Source organism: Lontra canadensis, unplaced genomic scaffold (genome assembly GCF_010015895.1).
Source record: "Lontra canadensis isolate GAN:19392208 unplaced genomic scaffold, GSC_riverotter_1.0 scaffold1, whole genome shotgun sequence".
NCBI lineage: Eukaryota > Metazoa > Chordata > Mammalia > Carnivora > Mustelidae > Lontra > Lontra canadensis.
In genome coordinates this window covers 123834810-123849845 of record NW_022630995.1, presented here as the reverse complement: position 1 = coordinate 123849845, position 15036 = coordinate 123834810, and positions in this window count along the sequence as shown.

Sequence of the window (15036 nt, the reverse complement as noted above, 5' to 3'; positions counted from 1 at the left end):
ATCCTGTTTCTCCCCTACTTAAAACCCTATAACAGTTTCCTCTTATCCTCATAGTAAAAACCAAATTCTGTATAATGACCTACTTAAGGCTATTGTACACATTATTTTCCCTGCCTAAAATGTTCTTCCACCAGCTAATTCATATGAATAACCACTAACTTTAAGTATCACTTACTTAATGAGTACCTGCTTAAAGACAATTGTCCTAAACTCACTACTGGAATTATGAACTGTGACCACAGCCCAAGCATTCTTAATTTTACTTAATGACTTTTCCTTTTTTTTTTTTTCCAGTAACATTTTCAATGCTCTACCATGCTGTATATAATTTAATGCTACCATGCTCTATATAATTTGCTCTTTTTCTTTCTTTGTTTACTGTTTTATGTAGATTTTTCCAGAATGTAAGCTCCATGAGAGCAGAGATCTTTGTCTGTTTTTCTACTGATGATATCAATGCACACAGAACAGTGTCTGGTGCAGGGTAGTTTAACAATAGATATTTTTTCTGTGAATCAATCCATGAATAACTTAGGTACACTTAAACGATTGTTATTATTATTTATATTGTTTCCAATTAGAAGAGGGGACCCTCAGGGATGGAGTGAGAAAAATGATAAGAATACATTGTGAAGACTGAGTTTAAGGGATATTCTGGACAATGTGAGTCTATAGACACTCAGAATCAACCCGCCTAGTCCCCTCTCTGAGGCCCTCTAATAATGGTGTATGTTAACATGACACCACCTATGTGAATCTACATGAACTGTCCATATTGTATGTGGCTATCTCTTTCCAGAGTAGGAGGAAAGAATGATTTTTAAGCATATGAAGTATTTTTTAATTTAATATTATAATACTAACAATGTTCCTATCCTTCCATTACATATATTGTCTACTAATTTTAATTTAACTTTATTATTTAAATAAAAATTTATCATTTTATTTAATTTTATATTTATTTTTCTGTGAGGTAAGTAATCTATTTCCTACATTATGCAAATCTGTCACTTTCCTTTCCTTAGAAATCATATAGTCTGGTACTAATTTTTGCTCTGTTAGCTGTAGGAGAAACCAGAACAGAAATATGTCTCAAGTGAAGCAATACATAAACAGGGTGTGGTTTCTTCTGTATTAGATAATCATGCCTTTGGGGTATTACAAAGCAGGAAGCGTAATTCTGAGATCTTGATTTTGGGGGTATGTGGTTTTCCATGGATCACACACTGGAAAGATGTAGGTGTGTGGCTATGAGGATACACACATTGTTGACCCTTAGAAATTTATTTTTACTGTAATAGGTAACTAATTATTTGTGAATCACTGAGATAGAGTATAGATGATATTTTATCATGTTTTATAACAGTAAGATTTGTAAGTATTTCCTCTGTAAGATTGACTCAGTTCATTTTTTTTTTCAGTTCTTCACTCTTTCTTCAAGCAAGTAATCTGATTCTAGGCATTTTCTAAAAAAATAAATCATCCTTTCCTCCTCTTTAATAAAATGCAATTTTAATATAATATTTTAAGTTTTTTTTTAAGTTTCATCAGTAAGACTTTTGTCTTCCCACAATTAACTAAGAGTTTGTAATTAAATAAACTGTTGAGATTTTTTTTTTGCCTATAGTTTTCCAGTGTCTTGTTCTTAAAAGCCAAATTACCAGGCTTCATTGTACTGTGCATATCCATATATCGAATTAGTATCTATCAAGGTTAAAGCTGAAAGACAACATTTTAAGCAATCCCTGTTGTAAGACCAGACAGAAACTATGCTCAGTAGTGTTAGGAACAAGTCGTTGCATGAACTTGTTCTGCAAACAACTTGGTATTTAGATCTAATGAATATTTCCCACTTGGAAAGTAAATTGCTGATGTGCTTCCTGGCACTGTCTTCCTACTGCCAGAAAACATCATGTTTTCCTTTTGAAAGATCTTTCATAAAAAGATCCGTACCTTCAAATCAATTTGAGCTAATCCTTACATGCCGTGTTCCATTATTTCACACTAGAGAAAAATAAACACTGAGTTTCATATTATGAAAATGAACCCATGTTCTCTCTGTTGTCAAATGTTTCTCTCCCTTTGCTTTCTCTCTCCCTCCTTCCCCTTCCCCTCCCTTTCCTCCTCTCCTTCCCCATTCCATCCTCTTCTACCTCTCTTCTCTCTCCTTTCCTTCTTCTTTTCTTTTCTCCCTTCTCTTTCTCTCTTCTCTTTTCCTCTCTATCTCTCCCTTTCTCCTTCCCAACCTCCCTTCCTCCCTGTCTCTTTCCCTCTGTCTTTCTTCCATATTTCTGTATTTGAAAGAGTCAGAAATCCCCCTTCCAGTTCTGTTCTTCCTATAATTTCTAATAGGCAGGGTGATATTTATGTACAATTACAAGTTCCCACCCCTTCAACAAAGTAGAGTACTGTGTGTAATAATATCAGTTGGTGTTTGTGACTATACCTACACTAACTCAAAATAACAAAGTCAGTATGGAAAACTATATTGACAAACATTCTTCCATCTTACTGTTTATCATTAGTTGCACAGGATAACCCATTGATTTAGATACAGGAGATGGGAATTAAACTCCAAAGGGTTGAAATAGAATCTTTCAATATGTGTCCTGAGAATTCATTTCCAAGAAAAACCTGAGGGGTGCTTCTGTTGTTATTCTTGTTGTTGCTTAAAAATTTCTCATGATTTTTTTTATAGTGACCTCATAAGTCAAAATGCTCTAAGTTCAGTGCCAATTATTTTAAAATAATAATTTATTTGATAGAATTTTGGGTAACTAATAGTAAAAATTATAGGTTATGAAGTATGTTACAAATATCCCGTGATTTTACGTGTATAACCTCAGATGATCATCACAATAATCTGGTGAAGACAAATAAGTGATTTTCCCCACATCATAGAATTTCCCAGTGGCAAAATGAAACTCTGCCCTGGGTCATCTGACTGAGGGTTGTGGATGTCATGTCTAGACTTCGGAGTCTTCTAGGACAATCTTTAGTTCAACAAAATGATAGCTTCCAAGCCTTCTCAGTCTCCATAATTTATTATCAACAGGAATACAGCAAATATATAGGAATTCATCGCAAATAAAAGAATTTATTCCATTGTTAGAAAGCACTAGCTTTCAGTTATTTGCAAAGTTGAGCTTAAAATACCTTCTGGAAACATTCATACATTTGAGATCAATTTGCTTGCCGAAGGAACATTTAACTACATTAAGCTCCTAACTTAGCTACTCCACTGTACTTTAAACTAATCTTAGTGTGAGATATTTTTTATAATTTTCACCATCATTGCCTTTGACTTGAGCTTGAAACAAGTAGACTTGAATCACTTAATGCCCCTCAACTTGAATTTCTGAAATTGAAGCATTTGAAAAATGGGGCAGTTAGGTCAGACCAATGTTTTCCAACCCGAACTGCACTGCAATGTAATGACCAATGAGAAAAGTCAGAGGAAGTAGGGAGAGACTGCCAAGAAGGCACTAAAGTAGAATCTGGGTAGAGGTGGCGATATTTGAACTTGGCTGGCCTTATACAGAGAGAGGACCACTTCTAGTCCTAAAATTTGATGATTTTGTGAAGTCTACCTTGAGCACTTTTGAAACGCTTAGGTGCTTTATATGGTATTGAGATATTTGTATGGAAAAGAAACTTCTATTTCAATGATACAAAGACAGGTAAAGTTAAAGGTTCATTTATCTTTAGAGACAACAACTGTTAAGATACACATCTTTATTTCGAATTTTCTCTTTCCTTTTAGAAACTTCTATTACTTCAGAAATAGTTATTTGGGGATGATGATGAATATATCTCAAAAGCTTAGAAAATCATTCAACATTAAATAACTCATGCTAAAGAAATGACCCTGAAGATAGTGGCTGTTCATTATTAAATTGCTGTTATCTTTATCAAAATTTGCATCTCAGAGGGGGACGCCTGGGTGGCTCAGTGGGTTAAGCCTCTGCCTTTGGCTCAGGTCATTATCTCATGGTCCTGGGATCAAGCCCTGCATTGTGCTCTCTACTCAGTGGGGAGCCTGTTTCCTCCTCTCTCTCTGCCTGCCTCTCTGTTTACTTATGATCTCTCATTCTTTCTCTGTCAAATGAATAAATAAAATCTAAAAAAAAAAAATTGCATCTCAGAGGAATCTCTTAAGGAAATCAGTGTGTTAAAATTTCCTGTAAGTGCTCATTCCTTGTCTTGCATGACAGACTTCATGCTAAAAGAAATCCTCATCTCAAATATCATCTCTTCTTAAACTTTTCCCAAGTAGGGCTGGTCACTGCCTTTTTTTGTGTCTACAGTATATTGTTCCTATTTCTTTTATATAGCATATATGATTGCATTGGGATTATTTGTTTGTCATTTCTACTAGACAAGTTGGAGGAACAAAAAATGTTACTTCTTTTTTATCTTCATTCCTGTCATGTTGGCAATTTCCACCCATATGCCCCTCTTCCCTCAAACCAGAGAAAGAATATATTTTTAATGGCTTACAATACATTTCTAAATATAGTATATAGATTTTATAAGAAATGATACAACCAAAATGAAAAAAAAAAATGCACCAGGGACTCTAAACTCAGTAGGATGTAACTCATTTAAGAAAATTTTAAATGAATACTCCCTTTATTAAAAAAAAAAAAAGGCAAAGCAAAGCTTTTTAAATCCCAAAGTTTCAAGAGGAGAGGAAGTGAACAGAACAATCTCAATGAGTTTTGGATGGGAGTGAAGTGGAACAAACTAAAGGGAATTATAGAAAATGTCTAATTTCGCTCATCGTAGTAAATATTTGTTTAATTTTTATTGTTGACTTGTTTGTATTTTTCTGCTTCTGAATTCTCTCATTATATCTGAGGACTATTTTTCTGTGTTAGCCCTGCTGGGACAGGTCCCATGTCTGCTAGAGAAACTGAAAGTCCCAGACAAGGTGCTCCCTATTTTACCACCTGGTTAGATGCTTGACTTATTTTTAGCCAATCACACATTCCCACTCAAATATAGAACAAATGAGCCCAGAGTGAGGGCAGAGCAGTGACATCAATGTTTGGTTTCCAAAGGTAGTAACAGAATTGGGGTAGCAATTGAACCCATGTCACATGCCCTCAGAGGCGGTTACCAACAGTTGTATTGAGAGAACAGTACTCACAGCAGAGTGACCTTAATGAGGTTCTTCACATCAGCAGATTTTGGATCTAAGGGTTTCTGCCTGCTTCTTTAACCTTTTTGTTTTTGTGTTTTAGTCTTCCTGTTGATTCAGGAAGCTATCCACCTTCTTTTCAAAATATTTCAGTTATCAGAGTCTGCTTCTATTGAATACAAGTAAGAACCAAAATTCAATCATTATCAAAGAAATTCTAGGTAATTTTAGGTATTATTTTATTTTCCTAAAATACTAGCATATATATATATATATATTACCATATATTTTTATATATCTCTATCTATATACATATGTATATAAATTGCTTATATGAGTGCATTATCCTATATCCTATATCAACAATCTATATTGCATTATCCTATATCAACAATCTGTGTGTGGCATTGCAAACTGATATGTAAATAAAAGAACTATAGTTGTCTAAACTATTTTGATCTTAATAGTTTTTCTCAGTTAAAATAATTTCAGCTTCTCAATATAAAATCATGATATTTCAAAACAAAGAGATGTTTTCAAAATCGTAGGATAGAATGTTTTATTTATCCAATGAATTGCCTATACTCTAAGACACTGCTAGCAATAGGGATGCCTACATGAATAACAAGTGGCTCCTAGGTGAATAAAACAGAGATATTTATTTACTATAATATTGGAAGGCAATATGGTGATATGTATTGGATCATTTAAAAAAATTTTTTAAAAATATTTTATTTATTTATTTGACAGACAGAGATCACAAGTAGTCAGAAAGGAAGGCAGAGAGGGTGGGGGGAGGCAGGCTCCCTGCTGAGCAGAGAGCCCGATGCAGGGCTTGATCCCAGCACCCTGGGATCATGACCTGAGCTGAAGGCAGAGGCTTAACCCATTGATCCACCCAGGCGCCCCTGTATTGGATCATTTTAATATTCATGTTCTTGATCCAGTAATCCACTACTGGGAATTCGTACTAAAGGAATAATAACAGAAAAAAATGCCTCTGAAAATATTCATTGTAGCACTCCCTCAAATTGCAAAAAGACTGAAAACAAATTAAATGTCTAAAAATAGGTGGGATAGTTATTAGCACTGTTCAAAAAACATGTTTTTTTCCTTCTTTCCCGGCACATGGTGAAATTGTATTTCCTTATGCCCTTGAAGTTAGGAAGGGACAAGTAAATGTGGATGGCAGTGATGTACTTCACTTCCAGGCAGAAGCTCTAAACCAGGGTGCAAGTCTTCTTCCCCCAGTTCCTTTCCCAGCCTGCCTCTGCAAGTGACAAGTCCTAGAGCTGAACCCCAGGGAACCTACAATGGGCTGGTGGAGTGAGAGAGAAATAATCCTTTGTGATTACAAACCCTTAATATTTTGGGGCTGAATGTTACCATAGCATAATCTATTCTATTCAGAGTGAATGAATATGTTAAATAAATCATGATCTTTAATGATATAAGTAAAAGAAGCAAAATATCAGCAAATTATGTGTACCTTTGGAAAAAGACCTAATAATGAAAAAATAGAAATAATTTTGGTATGGCAGATTATAATGTGAATTACTTTTTTTATACTCTAAAATTCTACATGATAATTTAAGCTTATAAGCTACCTAGTGTCCTTGAGAAATATTTCACAGGTAAATTTAAATTTCTTTACATGTGTTGAATTATTACAATTGAATAATTAAGTTAAAAACAAATTTTTACATATCCTTTAAAGTTTGCATATCATGATTTTTAACTCACTCCTTGATAATTCTATTCCTTACTTGATTCTGTGCAGATATTCACTATGTCAAACTGATACAACCAGCCTCCTTCAAGACCCTTAGACTTTTTATACTTCCTCTTTCCATGAGGACATTATGCACAGTGATTTCTCTGCTTAGGTAATTTCCCTTCCATTTTTTTCTTCCCTCAGGTAATTTCTAGTTTTCTTTCTCCTTTAACCTCAAGACAGACTTCTTGTTTAGATCAAAGTCCCATTGGTAGCCATGTGCACTGACTTTTTATACTCTGTCACAATTTTGAGTCTACATTAGTCTGTGACTATTTAACTGAAATCTCTTTCCACTTAGACAACACCACCATAATGGAGGGAGTGTGTTCCCCTATATGTTGCTGGTGACTGACAAAGTTGTTTCTCCCCAAGAGGTGCTCAGTTGACATTGATTCAGTGAATGTGTGAACAGTAATAAGTAAAACTGTTAAAACATGGAATGACTAAACTGAATTCATAAATTTCTTATAACTGATTTTTCAAAATTAATAACATTACAATGTCATGTTACAATGGTATCCTATTAGAGATCTATTCTAATATCGTATTACAGATACCATAGTAAGGTCTCATTAACCTCATACGTGTTAGACTATATCTTCACAGATTGTAGATCTAGATTATTGTCAATCTTAGTTTCTCAGTTTTTCCTTTTAATGTTAAAAAGACTTTTTTTTTTTTTCCTGTCTCTTTTTCAACTAAGGAGCCAAGGACATGAGAGCCAAACCATTCCAGCATTACAGAGGAGATGCTGGACCGCCGAGCACGTCTGAAATAGAGATGCCAAACCAGTTATGTGAAATTTGCCTAACATGTATCTTCAGGTTATACAAGCAATGACTAAAAATTCAGCCAGAAAATGGAAGAATAGATATTTTTAGGGAGAATTGTCAGTGTGCCATGAGCAGATGCTGAGCAATTAATTGGAAAGTTCGGAGTAAAATAAGAATAGTCTGGTTTCATAGAAGACAAGGAAGTTGGGTCTTTCAAAAAGATGGAATGGGGGACACCAAATGTTGTTGAAATTGAATATAATAACTTCTGAAATGTATCTCCCAGATTAATTAACATGGAGGTCTCATCAAGAACTAGATTGCTATAGTAATAAAGATAGAAATCAGATTATAAAGGGTAGAAAGAGAGGAAAGGAAGAGAGAATTTATGTCATGAAAAAGAGTTGTGATCATGAGGCAGAAGTTTCCTCTTGCATCAACACCTGTTGTCATTCCTGAGGTCCACTACCTTGTGCTTATTCACCTTCTAGCTCTCCCCAGTTGGTCACTGCCATCCTGCCCAAACCCCCCACCCCCGCCTTAAAGTGTAGATTCCCAGACAGGAGTCAGTATTCCACTGATACTCTCCAAGACATAAAACAGGGAGGGATGTTCATCTCTTTTGTTCTGGGTGTGCTAGAAGTAGTGGATCTTCGCATTAACATTTTTGACTACTGGTCTACACTACTGACTGGTTTTTAACTTAAAGTCAATTGAATTGTACAGAATTCCTTCTCTTTTCCTCCATCCTTTCTTTTTCCCTTTCCTCTTTTTTTAGGTAAATATTGTTCTTACACTGAGTCATCCTAATATTTAACTTGTCCAGTTGTCCTTTGTTCATATTTATGTACACTTCTTTCAGAATACATTTATTCTTGATATGTTTGGTAATTATGGCCCACGTTTAGCTGAGCCATGGATTTTTGATGCCTCGCTAATATGTATGGCATGCAGCCAGGGCATATCCAGCCTGTGGGGACATGTCATCCACATAATTTGTATCTATGATGGTACCTTCTATTGTACTGAGACATAATGGATATATAACATTATATTAATTTCTGGTAGGCAACATAAAGATTCTACATTTCTATATATTGTGAAAAGATCACCACAATAAATCTAGTTAACGTCTGTCAGCCCACAGAGTAACACATTTCTTGAAAAGTGATAAAAACCTCAAATAGGCAGAAGACAGTAGGGTTTGAGGACAGGCTCTGGAATGACTTTAAATAACCCCCTTTGGGGACTCTGGGTGGCTCAGTTTGTTAAAGCCTCTGCCTTCGGCTCAGGTCATGATCCCAAGGTTCTGGAATAGAGCCCTGTGTCAGGCTCTCTGCTCGGCGGGGAGCTTGCTTCCCCCTCTCTCTCTGCCTGCCTGTCTCCCTTCTTGTGATCTCTGTCTGTCAAATAAATAAATAAAATATTTTAAAATAAATAAATAAATAACCCCTTTACATCAAATGTTAACGAAAATAGATGAAAAATGTACAAAACAAAATATACTCATATTTATACCTCCCTGGACAACAACTATTAGCTCTTTATATTATATTGTTCCAAATGTAGTTGTTTGTATAAAAAACATATGCCTTTACCCATACAAGCTAGGGACAATACCTACATTTTGAGTTCTCGTTAGACTGTATCTTCAAATCATTCAATATACATCTTTTACCAAAAGATCAGTTGTAAAGAGGGAGACTTCAAAGGACATGTAGTCTATTTATCCTATTCATTTTGTTCGTGATTATTTTGGCAACAGTTTAAGTGCACATTTAAGCCAGATTTTATAGGTCTCCCCCTGAATTTCTTCTGTGACTTACGCTTTTATTCTTGATGAAGTATGTAAGTTACTTGTGTACAAAATCTACTGTTGCTTTACTTGCCAAGAGATTTGTGAAGAAGACTATCTACTAAATTAACCATAAAAACATGTTATAAAAATAAGTGGAAGAAAATATGTATTTATTTTACACATTTGTTTCATTTTTTATAATGCAAGATGTGAATTTTATACCTAATTGACTTTTCTTTAGTTTTCTGACAAAGAGGCTAAGTGCAATTTCATATTACTGTTTCATAACTGTATAGCATACTTTGGCCTGTATTTATATGGTTACTTCAGATAATATTTACTTTCATCAAGCTAAACATTAATGGTTCTGCTATTTTCCGTTTTATCATAACCCACCTCATATCTTTTATAGATAACAGCAGGACACAGTTAAGTAGTTAGATGGGAATAAGTAATATAAAACTGGTAACTCCATAAGTACTTACTGAGTAATTGTTAATTAAGAAAGTCATACATCTCATTGTCTCTACTTTTTACTGAGACCTGAGTTTGTCTGAATCCCCAGTCTACTAAGATTCATATATTTGATCTTCTACAGACACCATGGTTACTCATTACTCTCAGTGGTAAGAGTGTCTGGCATAGTGAACGCTCAAGAAATGTGGGTTTTCATGTCTCTTGTCTTACAACAAAGGCCATATTATCCCCCTCTTTAGATTTCTGTGTTTTGAACTTACTCTGAAGACTATCACACCATACCATCTGTGACTTCTCGGATTTTGTGACCATTTATTTCCATTTTTCTAAAGATTTCTAAGACATTCTTCAAATCGGTATTGTCTCCTATCACATTAAGAAATGCTATTTAACATTTCCTCTACATTTTCCCTGACAATTAGAGCTGTTGACAGGGAAAAAAAATTCTGGAGTGGAAGATAAAAATAAAGAGCTGTTTCAAGCCTATCCAAAGATGTGCTACTCAAATCCTTTGTGTAGTTAAGCACCTGGCATTTATTGTCTAACTTGAAGCTTGGAGAGCTTTGTTTCTTTTCATAGCATATTATAAAGCAGTGGCTCAAGGAAGAGTCTTAGGAATTATTAGAGATAAAAGGAAATAGAGAAGAAGAGATAGAAGGGAAGAGGAAGAAGCAAAAAAGATGACTGGAGGGCCTGGGTGCTGCCTACGGCAATGAGATCAGTAAAAACAGTACCAGCTGGTTTTTGGAAGAGGGACAACTGAGCCAAGATTTCAAGTGGTTTGTACTTTGCCCTCTACCTTGCCCCTGCTCCTGCCCCTTTAAATTTTAATAAAGTCTTTTCTTCATCTATCGTCTTTGTGTGTTTACGTATATGCGGATCAAATAGATGACTTGAATTCTATGTGTAAGTTTCCCTGGTACCTGAAAGGGACAATTTTCAGGGAATCTGAGCAATCCAAATCATTGTATCTCTGAAACGGAACTTCTGGAATGTCATCTTCATACCGTGAGTCTCTGAGGGCTGGACTTCCTGCAAAGCATGCCCTGAAGTTTCAACCCATTGTTTCAGTGGTAACTTGTTCTTTAATGAGAAGTGTGAACCAGCAGACATTTGGCTTGCATTAGGAAGTAATTTCACTTGTTCAAAAATAAGCCTATTCCAGCAATCCACCATCACTCAGAAGGTATTTAGTGACCAGAAATTAGCTTCCTAATACTGTGGTTGAACCCTCAGAGGTCCTAAGGCTCCCGGCCTTTAAGGACCATAGAAAACAATTCCAGCGAGATTAGTGATTCACAAGAAGCAATTTGAGGATAAGTCAATACCAAACTGCCTCTTGCTCCTGCAAGTATAAGGGAAACCAGGAGCAATTTTGTCCACAATGCCTCTCATACAGTTTGACTCTAGTATCTATTCTATATTCTATTTCCAATATTTGGCCAAAGATTTGATATGGTGGCCAGGAAATACTTTCCATGTGAATATGTTTACAACATCTCTTGTATTTCAAAAGGTCTTTTAATAGAAGATGAACTGCAAAAGGAAATTGCAGAAGAGCAGAAAAGAACCCATTGAGAAAGCAAACACAGGGGGAACAGGAGATGTTTTTGAATTTGAAATTCTAGCTGACTTAAAGTCTTAGATGAGTTGTTTTTAAAAGAATCAGAGATAATCAACTAATTCTCTTAGTTTTATAACTGACAGTATGCAACCTCCTAGCAGCACTTGGAAATGCAAGAGGGCTGAAATGTGTGGGTGACGAGGAAGACCATATTTTTTGAAATAGCCCCAACAGAAGACAACTAGCAGTATTTGAAGAGAGGGCCAGGAAAAACATTCCTGGGTCAGTCTAGGTCAGCCAGATCTATGGTTTTGGAATGAAAACAGAGTAGAACCATTTATGGATCATTTATTGTGGGTTCCAGCAGAGTTTTCATCCAATCCATGGCAGCAAATTTGGCTCTATGAATTGCTTTTCTTAAATCCTAAGAAAAAATATATTTGTGGATTTCTAAATTTCAGTGGTATTCAAGAAATAAAATTTAACAAGTGTGGCAATGATGGAGAAAGTTTGTTTAGGATGCTACCACATAAAGAATATACTCACCTGGGGATGACCAGAACATTCCACTGGGCTCAGACACCAGAGCACAACTGCTTCCCACAAACTCCAGCAACAGAGGCAGCTATATCTTTCCCTGTTCCAACTATCTTCTTTCTTCCTTTATCACAGCTGTTATTAGCATCACCTTCTATCACACCTGTTTTTCCTCTTTACTTATTTTTCTTCGGTCCCATATATATATTGACAAACCAGAGTGTAAGTGACAGCTTGTTAATCTTAAAATGGTAGAAAAGAAGAGTGGTACCATTTTCTTTATGTGTGTCTATTCCTTTCTTGCTCTCTAGAAGAACGGGCGTGTAAACAGAACATGGTAGAATTATTCAAGATACCTAGGTAAAAATATATGAGGTACTATCTTTTCATAATCATCAAAGCCAATGATTTCTAATTGTTATTTTATTGCCAAATTTTTATAAAGTAGAAATGTGAAGGTGTCACACAATTTTAAGAAAGCTGTACTCTACTAGGGATAACAATATGAACACATTAAAATTGTTAAAATAATGTTAAAATAATGTTAAAAATTCCCAAAGTTATATGGATTCCATGCTGTTTGTGCAAATGACAGGGTTGGAATTAATGCCAAAGTTTTGATTTTCTTTATTTTAAGATTTTATTTATTTATTTGACAGAGAAAGAGAACAAGCAGGGGAAGAAACAAGCAGAGGAAGAGGGCGAGGTTAAGAAGCAGGCTTACTAAACAGGAAGCCCAGTGCGGGGCTCTATCCCAAGACCCTGGGATCATGACCTGAGCTGAAGGCAGATGCTTAATTACTGAGTCGCCCAGGCACCCCTGGTTGGTTTTCTTGATGAAAGAAGAAAGTCTGTAGAATTTTCACAGGAAAAGGCTTCTGGACAAATTATGTGTCTTTTTTTTTTTAAACTTGTTTCCTATTGTCACAAGGTGAGATCACGTGGAATTGCAACAGACAGTGAACAAACCTAGGCATGACTTGGCTATAAAAACCTCAGTCTTTGTCTTGCTCTCGAAGGCCAGTTGATTAGAAAATGGTAAGTACCATTTCCCATAAGTGCCTTTTGTTTTAGAGTCAGAGCTTTGCCACTAGAGAAATAATACAAGTCTAGATCTACCAGTACATATCCTGATTGGATATGAATAGGAAGCATGTGTCTTATGTCATTTCATACATAATAAAACGCTTCCTATTCAAAAGAAATACTCCTGATAATTTCTTAGCTGCCATGTTCAAAAACACTCTTCAGAAGATGAGTGTTACCGAAATCATTGCTGTTGAGCCCCCCCAATTAGCAAGGCTAGGACAAGGAGTAAAAGAAAGAAGATTCCCCATCATTGCCACATTTATTAAATTCCAAATCTTTATTCAGAACTACATACAGCTATCCAAATTCCCTGATTACCTATCAAATTCTTGCTACTATACAAATTTTAAGGAACAGTTTTCAGATAACATGTGGAAATTAGGAAATGTTTACATTAAACACTAAAATCAATGATACTGCATTGTTAGACTTAAAAGTATTTACTATTTCTTTAATACATATCTTGTTTCCTCACTGTGCAGGTAAATAGCAGATGGATAACAAATCAGAGGTGGAATTTAAGAAATGAAATCATACATATTGGTTATGTCTTCAAAGGAAGTGCCTCACATAGTGAATCTCATAGGGAAAATGATGCAGAGTTGAAAAGCATGTCAAAGTTGCCTTTGCAGAGAAAAACCAATTAAGAATATTGTGTATCAAACTGTATGGAAATGGAAAATGTGGCTAAAAGATACTGTTTAATGACTGTCCCAGGGCACACAGTGGCTACAAGAGAAAACATAATTTTAAAAGAGTAATTCAATAGTGTTGAAGTTATAAAATTGTACTAAAAAATCATCTATCTGCCCAAAGCACAAAATACTTAAACTCTCTTGGGAAACATAATGATTTATTTATAAAGGAAAAACTAGGTTAATTCATTTCCAAATTTTGCATTGAGTATACATACACATTAGCTAGCTACCAGAACAAAATGCATTTTTTTCTCCCTGATGGCAATTGATACTTTTTCAACATTTTTTGATTATATTATAGCACCTTTAGACATGTGACTCTATTTAGATTTTTTTTTCTTTTTACCTAGTTTAATTTAGAATTTCAGAAGAAAAAGCAAAGTTTGGTGAGAATCTGTTTAAGAAGATTGCAGCTATAAGCCTTGAGAGGGCCAAATATTCTGAAACACTGTATTCATTAGGGAGTTTGAAGGATAAAGATATTTAATCTAGTTCAATTTCTAATAGTAGATTTTAGTAAAATGAAACACTTGGTCATGAGTTTGCACAAACACACATCACTCTTTCCTGATAGCACACTACAGATTAGCAACTTCTTTGAAAATACAGCCTCCCCATTTTTATTTAAATTCCACTTAGTTAACAAGGAGTTTAATATTATTACAGGTATAGAATTCAGTGATTCCTCACATACAACAGCCGGTGCTCATCACAACCAGTGTCCTCCTGAATACCCATCACCTGTTTAGTCCACCCCCCCTGCACACCTTCTCTCCAGCAACTCAGTTTGTTCTCCATAGTAAAGAGTCTGTTTTCTGGAACAAGGGGGTGAGGAGTTGGGGGCTGGGGTGGGGGGGATCTGTTTTCTGGTTTACTTCTCTCTCTTCTTTTACCCATATGCTCATCTGTTTTGTTTCTTAAATTCCACATATGAGTGAAATCATATATTTGGCTCTCTCTGACTGACTTAATTTGCTTAGCATTATACTCTCTAGCTCCATCCACATTGTTGCAAATGGCATGGTTTCATTTTCATTCATTTCATATATATATGTATAATATATGGCTTCTTTATCCATTCATCTGTTGATGGATATCTGGGCTTTTTCCATAGTTTGGATATTATGGATATTGCTGCTATAAACATTGGGGTGCAGATCCCCCTTCGTATTACTACATT